Genomic DNA, 9,972 nt, shown 5'->3' with positions numbered 1-9,972 from the left:
GCCGCCCAAAAGCCCAGGTTGCCATATCAATCCATACCTTGCTCCCCTAAAATCTCCCTCCCAGCTTCCAAGAACACCTCTCTGATACCCTAGTATGTAAGAGTCCCTCTCTGAGATTTCTCTATAGTTTAGTATCCGAAACCAAGAATTCTCAGATGCAACTAGAGATTATCATACTAAGTAGAGGAAGTCAGAAAGGGAAAGATAAGTACCATATGCTATCACTTATATGTGGAATCTTAAATATGACACGTGAGATAGTCCCTGGAAGTCCAGTGGTTAGGACTCCTTCCACTGCAAGGGACGCAGGTTAGATCCTTGGTTGGGGAACTTAGATCCTACAAGCCATGCCACCGGGTCAAAAAGTAAAATAAATTTAAAAATATGATACAAATGAACCTATCTAGGAAACAGAATAAGACACGTGAAGAACAGACGGGTGGTTGCCAAAGGGGTGAGGGGAGGGAGAGGGGTGGATTGGGAGTTTGGGATTAGCAGATACAAACTGGTGTATATAGAATGGATAAGCAACAAGGTCCTCCTACCTTATAGCACAGGAAACTATATTCATTACCCTGTGATAAACCATAATGGAAAAAAATTAGGAAGAATGTATTGGGCTTCCCTGGTGGATCAATGGTGAAGAATCCACCTGCCAAGGCAGGAGGTGTGGGTTTGATCCATCGTTCGGTAAGATCCCACGTGTTGTGGAGCAACTAAGCCCATGCTGCACAATTACTGAGTCCTTGCTCTAGAATCCAAGAGCTGCAACTACGGACCCCATGTGTCCCAACTACCGAAGCCTGTGGCCCCAGAGCCCACGCTCCTGGCAACAAGAAATCACTGCAATGAGAAGCCTTGCACAGAAATTAGAGGGTAGTCCCTGCTCCCCAAAACTAGATAGAAGGCCATGCAACAACAAAGACCCAGCATAGTCAAATAAATAAATAGTAAAAGAAGAAGAATGTGTATACATATATAACTGAGTGACTTTACTGTACAGCAGTAATTAATACAACATTGTAAGTCAACTATACTTCAATAAAAATAAATTAAAAAAATTTTTTTAATATAGCGAATGATCAAATGGCATTCAATATTCCCACACAGAAAGTTTCCACTGGTGTCAATATCTCATTTATGCCACACTCCATCAGACAAGAGTCATAGAGAGCTAAAATGCCAAATTTTATAAATCGGTTCAAAGTTGAACTTTAGCAGTTTCCACAAAGCTTGAAAAAAAAATGGTCATCTCAGAATCTCACAAGGATAGGAAATTGTTAACAACAAAATTAAAAACTATTAAAATGGGAATTACCCATATTATACTTGACATGAGCCATACATTTTTTTCTTTTTATAGAATGAATGTAAATCCCCAATTGTTTTATATATAAGAGGAGCCTGGTGGGCTACAGTCCATGGGGTTGCAAAGAGTCAGACGCAACTGAGTGACTAACACACACAGACACACATATATATATATGAGCGTGGTGCTAGTGGTAAAGAACCTGTCTGTCAATGCAGGAGGCATAAGAAACTCGGGTTCCATCCTTGGGTCGAGAAGATCCCCTGGAGGAGGGCATGGCGATCAACTCCAGTATTCTTGCCTGGAGAATCCAATGGACAGAGGAGCCTGTTGGGCTACAGTCTATAGGGTCACAAGGAGTTGGACAGGACTGAAATGTGCACAAACAACCTATATTTATAACAAACATTCTAAGGATATCCAGATTGCTTGATGGATTACAGTGATATGAAAGTGAAAGTGAAGTCGCTCAGTTGTGTCCGACTCTTAGTGACCCCATGAACTGCAGGCTACCAGGCTCCTCCATCCATGAGATTTTCCAGGCAAGAGTACTGGAGTGGGTTGCCAGTTCCTTCTCCAATGTGCACAAACAACCTATATTTATAACAAACATTCTAAGGATATCCAGATTGCTTGATGGATTACAGTGATATAAATACATACAATTTTGGGTTGACCAATTTGAATAACATATTTCTACTTCTTGAGTTCTCTTTAAACTGTCTTAAGAAACAGACTTTCTCTTTAAGCAAAAGTCGCTCAGTCGTGTCCGACTCTTTTCGACCCCATGGACTATACAGTCCATGGAATTCTCCAGGCCAGAATACTGGAGTGGGTAGCCTTTCCCTTCACCAGGGGATCTTCCCAACCCAGGGATCAAACCCAGGTCTCCCACATTGCAGGCAGATTCTTTGCCAGCTGATTCTTTATCAGCTGAGCCACAAGGGAAGCTGGAGTTTCTCTTTAAATAACAAATAAAAATTCAAGATAGAAGCAAACAAAACAGACTTCTCAGAGGGCAAAGCATACTATTAATTAGTCACCCAAACAGTGGCAGAAAACCCATCTGGGGCAAACCAGGTTCACCTTGGGAGATCTGAGCAATTTATCTGAATTCAGAAACTACTCCTTACCCCTCACACTCCCAGTGAAAAGGAAAGAGGGCGGTAAAGAAGCAGGTGAAGGTACAGTTTTAAAAGAAAAGAAAGCCCAATTCAGCACTGTATTTTGAAAAGACACCTATCTTTATTAAGAGCTCTTACAGCTAATTAGTGTGTTTTGTACTGCTTTTGTTGGATACTTGGAGATTTATTTGCAAACTCTGCAATAATTTCTGTGGACATCAGCAAAGCTGGGTTAGCAAGTGTGGCAGGAAATGTGGAACTAGCCTGACTGTGTCAGACTGACCTGACAATGGTATTTCTTCCTGGGGATGCTCTTTGTGCATTATCTTTATATACACAGAACTATTGTGCATGCCTACTAAGTCTCTTCAGTCATGTCCAACTCTGTGCAACCCTTTGGACAGTAGCCCACCAGGCTTCTGTCTCCGTGGAATTCTCCAGGCAAGAATACTGGAGTGGATTGCCATGCCCTTCTGCAGGGAACCTTCCCTGGGATGGAACCCACGTCTCTTATACCTCCTGTGTTGGCAGGCAGGTTCTTTACCACTAGCGCCACCTGGGGAGCCCACACAGAGCTGTTACTTACCTATAAACAAATTTGGAAAAAAGTAGTTATTTTAGCAATAGCTTCCTAGTTGCAGAGTTTCAAAGTATAGCAAGGAGAGATAAGAAAGCCTTCCTCAGTTATCAATGCAGAGAAATAGAGGAAACAATAGAATGGGAAAGAGTAGAGATCTCTTTAAGAAGATTAGAGATACCAAGGGAACATTTCATGCAAAGATGGGCTCAATAAAGGACAGAAATGGTATGGACCTAACAGAAGACGATATTAAGAAGAGGTAGCAAGAATACACAGAAGAACCGTACAAAAAAGATCTTCACGACCCAGATAATCACAAAGGTGTGATCACTCACACTCACCTAGAGCCGGACATCCTGGAATGTGAAGTCAGGTGGGCCTTAGGAAGCATCACTACAAACAAAGCTAGTGGAGGCGATGGAATCCCAGTGGAGCTATTTCAAATCCTGAAAGATGGTGCTGTGAAAGTGCTGCACTCAATATGCCAGCAAATTTCGAAAACTCAGCAGTGGCCACAGGACTGGAAAAGGTCAGTTTTCATTCTAATCCCAAAGAATGCTCAAACTACCACACAATTGTACTCATCTCACACGCTAGTAAAGTAATGCTCAAAATTCTCCAAGCCAGGCTTCAGCAGTACGTCAACTGTGAACTTCCAGATGTTCAAGCTGGTTTTAGAAAAGGCAGAGGCACCAAAGATCAAATTGCCAACATCTGCTGGATCATTGAAAAAGCAAGAAAGTTCCAGAAAAACATCTATTTCTGCTTTATTGACTATGCGAAAGCCTTTGACTATGTGGATCACAATAAACTGTGGAAAATTCTGAAAGAGATGGGAATACCAGACCACCTGACCTGCCTCTTGAGAAACCTATATGCAGATAAGGAAGCGACAGCTAGAACTGGCCACGGAACAACAGACTGGTTCCAAATAGGAAAAGGAGTACGTCAAGGCTATATATTGTCACCCTGCTTATTTAACTTATATGCAGAGTACATCATGAGAAACGCTGGACTGGAAGAAGCACAAGCTGGAATCAAGATTGCCGGGAGAAATATCAATAACCTCAGATATGCAGATGACACCACCCTTACGGCAGAAAGTGAAGAGGAATTAAAAAACCTCTTGATGAAAGTGAAAGAGGAAAGTGAAAAAGTTGGCTTAAAGCTCAACATTCAGAAAACTAAGATCATGGCATTTGGTCCCATCACTTCATGGCAAATAGATGGAGAAACAGTGGAAACAGTAGCGACTTTATTTTTCTGGACTCCAAAATCACTGTGGATGATGATTGCAGCCATGAATTAAAATACGCTTGCTCCTTGGAAGGAAAGTTATGACCAACCTAGATAGCATATTAAAAAACAGAGACATTATTTTGCCAACAAAGGTCTGTCTAGTCGAGGCTATGGTTTTTCCAGTAGTCATGTATGGATGTGAGAGTTAGACTATAAAGAAAGCTGAGTACAGAAGAATTGATGCTTTTGAACTGTGGTGTTGGAGAAGACTCTTGAGAGCCCCTTGGACTGCAAGGAGATCCAACCAGTCCATCCTAAAGGAGATCAGTCTTGGGTGTTCATTGGAAGGACTGATGTTGAAGCTGAAACCCCAATACTTTGGCCACCTGATGCAGAGAGCTGATTCATTTGAAAAGATCCTGATGCTGGGAAAGATCGAGGGGAGGAGGAGAAGGGGACAACAGAGGATGAGATGGTTGGATGGCATCACCGACACAATAGACATGGGTTTGGGTGGACTCTGGGAGTTGGTGATGGACACAGAGGCCTGGTGTGCTTCGGTTCATGGGGTCGCAGAGAGTCGGACAGGACTGAGCGACTGAACTGAACTGAACTCCTAGTTGCCTAGTTCTGTGTAGTCAACAATACTCAACCGATTGCCTTTTTAATGAACTCACAGCTCATACTATGTGCACGCTGAGTGCTCAGAGGAACTCATTTAATCTAAGTCATTTAATCCTCAGGAAGTAAGTATAATATTATCTTTCACATTTTACAAATAGAGAAAATGAGGCAAAGAGAGGTGAAGTAAATTGTCCAAAATCTTGCCTCTAATACATTGTACAGGTGGGATTAGAACCCAGGCAGTCTGTGCCAGAGTCCACACATCCAAGCACTAAGCTGTGCAGACCTGACCTGCAAATGCTTCCTAAGGGGAATAGACATGTGAAGTGGCTTAATTAAGCTCATTTGCTAAAGATGTGTTAGCAAAAATGTGTTCTAGCGCTGTCCATACCTCTCTAACAGATGTTTTCACCAGCCATCCTAAAATAAATCTGTTGCTAGTATTTACCCAGCAGTGTAAGTTTTGAAGCAGTGTGACCCAGTCTTTCTCTTTAACTCTCGGTTTCAGCTAAACTAAAATTCCAGTTCATATTCTCCTGCCTCAGCATTCTCTCTGTGCTTTTCCCTCCACCTAGAATGCCCCCAAGGTAACTCTCCCCAACTGCCTTCTTTTTTTGAAACTCCATCTACTCAAGGCCCAGCTCACACCAGCATTCCATTGTCACCCTAGACAGAAACTCTCCAAAGTCTGAAATCATACAGCTGCTATTATCTGCACCACTCATATGCCTACATATCTTATCTCCCCTGCTCAATCAGCAATTTCTTTCCCCCACAATACTTAGCACAGCACATTTTCCCATAAATAGCTCCCTGAATGTATAGCCCTACATTGTTTGTGCTCCATTCATCCTCTCTGCTAAATATCTACATACATAGATAGATACATTATATACATGTTTATGTAAAATTTCAAAAAGAAAAGACATCCTACTAAAAGAACCATGATTTTATTCAGGTATCTTTCCATCTCCAGTTCTGGAAGTTCAGTTCAGTTCAGTCGTTCAGTCATTTCCACGTCTTTGCCACCCCATGGACTGCAGCACACCAGGCCTCCCTGTCCATCACTAACTCCTGGAGTTTACCCAAACTCATGTCCATTATGTCGGTGATGCCATCCAACCATCTCATCCTCTGTTGTCCCCTTCTCCTGACTTCAGTCTTTCCCAGCATCAGGGTCTTTTCCAATGAGTCAGTTCTTTGAATCAGGTGACCGAAGTATTAGAGCTTCAGCTTCAGCATCAGTCCTTCTGATGAATATTCAGGACTGATTTCCTTAACCATTGACAGGTTTGATCTCCTTGCAGTCCAAGGGACTCTCAAGAGTCTCCTCCAACACCACAGTTCAAAACCATCATCAATTCTTCAGTGCTCAGCTTTCTTTATGGTCCAACTCTCACATCCATATATGACTACTGGGAAAACCATAGCTTTGACTAGATGGGCCTTTGTCAACAAAGTAATATCTCTGCTTTTTAATATGCTGTTTAGGTTGGTCATAACTTCTCTTCCAAGGAGCAAGCGTCTTTTAATTTCATGGATGCAGTCTCCATCTACAGTGATTTTGGAGCCCAAGAAAAAAAGTCTCTCCCTGTTTCCATTGTTTTCCCATCTATTTGCCATAAAGTGATGGGACTGGATGCATGATCTTCGTCTTTTGAATGTTGAGTTTTAAGTCACTTTTAACTCTCCTCTTTCGCTTTCATCAAGAGGCACTTCAGGTCCTCTTCGCTTGCTGCCATAAGGATGGTGTCAGCTGCGTATCTGAGGTTATTGTTCTTTATCCCTGCAATCTTGATTCCAGTTTGTGCTTCATCCAGTGTGGCATTTCTCATGAGGTACTCTGCATATAAGTTAAATAAGCAGGGTGACAATATGCAACCTTGACATACTCCTTTTCCAATTTGGAACCGTTTTGTTTTTCTATCTCTGGTTCTAATTGTTGCTTCTTGACCCACACATAGGTTTCTCAGTTGGTCTGGTATTCCCATCTCTATAAGAATTTTTATTCATTTGTTGTGATCCAGTCTAAGGTTATAACGTAGTCAGAGAAGCAGATGTTTTTCTGGAATTCTCTTGCTTTTTCTATGATCCAGCGGATGTTGGCAATTTGATTTCTGGTGCCTCTGCCTTTTCTAAAACCAGCTTGAACATCTGGAAGTTTTTGGTTCATTTACTGTTAAAGCCTAGCTTGGAGAATTTTGAGCATTACTTTGTTAGCGTGTGAAATGAGTGCAATTGTGAGGTAGTCTGAACATTCTTTGGCATTGCCTTTGGGATTGGAATGAAAACTGACCTTTCCCAGTCCTGTAGTCACTGCTGAATTTTCCAAATTTGCTGGCATATTGAGTGCAGCACTTTCACAGCATCATCTTTCAGGATTTGAAATAGCTCAACTGGAGTTCCATCACCTCCACTAGCTTTGTTCATAGTGATGCTTCCTAAGGCCTACTTGACTTCGCATTCCAGGATATCTGGCTCTAGGTGAGTGATCACACCTTCGTGGTTATCTGGGTCATGAAGACCTCTTCTGTATAGTTCTTCTGTGTATTCTTGCCACCTCTTCTTAATATCTTCTGCTTCTGTTAGGTCCATACTGTTTCTGTCCTTTATTGAGCCCATCTTTGCATGAAATGTTTCCTTGGTATAGCTACTTTTCTTGAAAAGATCTCTACTCTTTCCTATTCTATTGTTTTCCTCTATTTCTTTGCACTGATGGGTAAGGAAGGCTTTCTTATCTCTCCTTGCTATTCTTTGGAACTCTGCATTCAGATGGGCATATCTTTCCTTTTCTCCTTTGCCTTTAGCTTCTCTTCTCTTCTCAGACAACCATTTTGCCTTTTTGCATTTCTTCTTCTTAAGGATGATTTTGGTCACTGCTTCCTGTACAATGTCACGAACCTCCATCCATAGTTCTTCAGGCACTCTGTCTATCAGATCTAATCCCTTGAATCTCTTTGTCATTTCCACTGTATTATTGTAAGGGATTTGATTTAGGTCCTACCTTAATGGTCTCTTGGACATTCTGGAAGTAGACCCTTGTTTTTTCTAAGCAAACAGAAATATAAAATGAGTTGCTTGGGTAATTTAAAGTTTTCTAGTAGCCACATTAATAAAGCAAAACTAAAAAGGAGAAATTAGTTTTAATAATAAATTTTATTTAACCCAGTCCACCCAAAGCATGTTAACATTTTCAACATGTAATAAATGTTTAAAAAAAAACATTAAATCAGTATTTTACTTGTGTATGTGAGAGAGACACACAGAGAGGAAGAGAGAAAGAAGTTTTGGGAATCTGATGAGTATTTTATGCTTAGAGCTTCTCTTAATTCAGACTGGGCACATTTCAAGTGCTCAGTAGCCACATGTACCTAGTATCTTCCATTTTGGATTAGGCAGGTCTGAGGTCCATCTAGTCAAGGTTGTGGTTTTTCCAGTAGTCCTGTATGGATGTGAGAGTTGGACTATAAAGAAAGCTGAGTGCAGTAGAATTGATGCTTTTGAACTGTGGTATTGGAGAAGACTCTTGAGAGTCCCTTGGACTGCAAGGAGATCCAACCAGTCCATCCTAAAGGAGATCAGTCCTAAGTGTTCATTAGAAGGACTGATGTTGAAGCTGAAACTCCAATACTTTGGCCACCTGATGTGAAGAGCTGACTCATTGGAAAAGACCCTGATGCTGGGAAAGATTGAGGGCAAGAGAAGAAGGGGACAACGAAGGATGAGGTGGTTGGATGGCATCACCGACTTGATGGACATGGGTTTGGGTGCACTCCAGGAGGTGGTGATGGACAGGGAGGCCTGGCATGCTGTGGTTCATGGGGTCTCAGAGTCAGACCCGACTGAGCAACTGAACTGAACTGAACCCATCAACATGGCCTTCTCGTGGCAACCCATGTTAAGTCTAGACTGGAGACCTAAGTTGGGTTGATGAGACTAAAGCAGAAGATTTATGATCCACACTTGGGAGAGATTTCCGCCTGGTGGTGATGATGAAGGAAGCCTCTAGCTCTGATCACCTGGCAGCCTTAGTGAGAAGCATCTCAGAGACATGAGGAGCAACCAGCAGGATTGGTGGTAGGATGTCACCAACCCTGAAGATGATGGAAGTGGGGAGATGGAAAGAACTTGGGCTCCTTAGTGACATCACACAGCGCCTGGAGCTCATCCTACTTCTGGTCTTGAAAAATAATACATTTCCCTTTTATTTAAATCAGACTGCGTCAGAGTTTTCTGTAACATCCCAATATCAGAGCCAACCCTTGGATCCAGTGTTGTAGCCTTCTCTGGGGCCAGTCTACTCCATCAGGATGCTTTTCAAGAATTATTTTTAGCTGATTCTTCTGGATTCCACTTAGAGTCTTTCAGTAGTTTCAAATTGGCAACTGCCAATGGGTTGGGGGGTAAAGGTCCTCAAAGATGCCGGTACTTGTGAAGGCCTCACCTAGCAGGTGAGGCAGTGAGTGTACAGCAGCAGCATCTCAGGACAGACACTGCTAGCACACTGCCTTCTCAAGCAGCCAGCATGTGCTCCATTTGTCAAGGCAGGTATTTGTCATTGCCTTTCATCACCTCTCCTGGAACCCACAGGCTCTGGGACTGGCCCAAAGCTGGACAAGCAAGAGCCTTTTGCCAAGAAGCAGCTCAAGAAGCCACACTTTCCTCTGGGATATGGCAACTTTTTAGGGCAGCTTTTCCCTGTTGAAGACAGGACAGGGTGCCCTAGGACAACTGCTGGTGCAAGGAATTTTGAAGAAAGATCAGAAAGATGGACAGAGGACGTTCCTGGTGGTCCAGCGGTTAAGAATCCACCTGTCGGACTTTCCCGGTGGTTCAGTGGATGAGAATCTACATGCCAATGCAGGGGATATGGGTTTGACCCCTGGTCTGGGAAGATCCCACATGCCGTGGAGCAACTAAGCCCGTGGGCCACAACTACTGAGCCCACATGCTGCAACTACTGAAGCCCATCTGCCTAGAGCCCATGCCCTGCAACAGAAGCCACCACAATGAGAGGCCCCAGACAGCGAAACTAGAGGGTAGCACCTGCTCGCTGCAGCTAGAGAAAGCCCACGCCAGCAATGAAGACCCAGTGC

This window comes from Bos indicus x Bos taurus, chromosome 9 (assembly GCF_003369695.1).
Source record: "Bos indicus x Bos taurus breed Angus x Brahman F1 hybrid chromosome 9, Bos_hybrid_MaternalHap_v2.0, whole genome shotgun sequence".
Taxonomy (NCBI): domain Eukaryota; kingdom Metazoa; phylum Chordata; class Mammalia; order Artiodactyla; family Bovidae; genus Bos; species Bos indicus x Bos taurus.
This window is presented reverse-complemented; position numbering follows the sequence as displayed.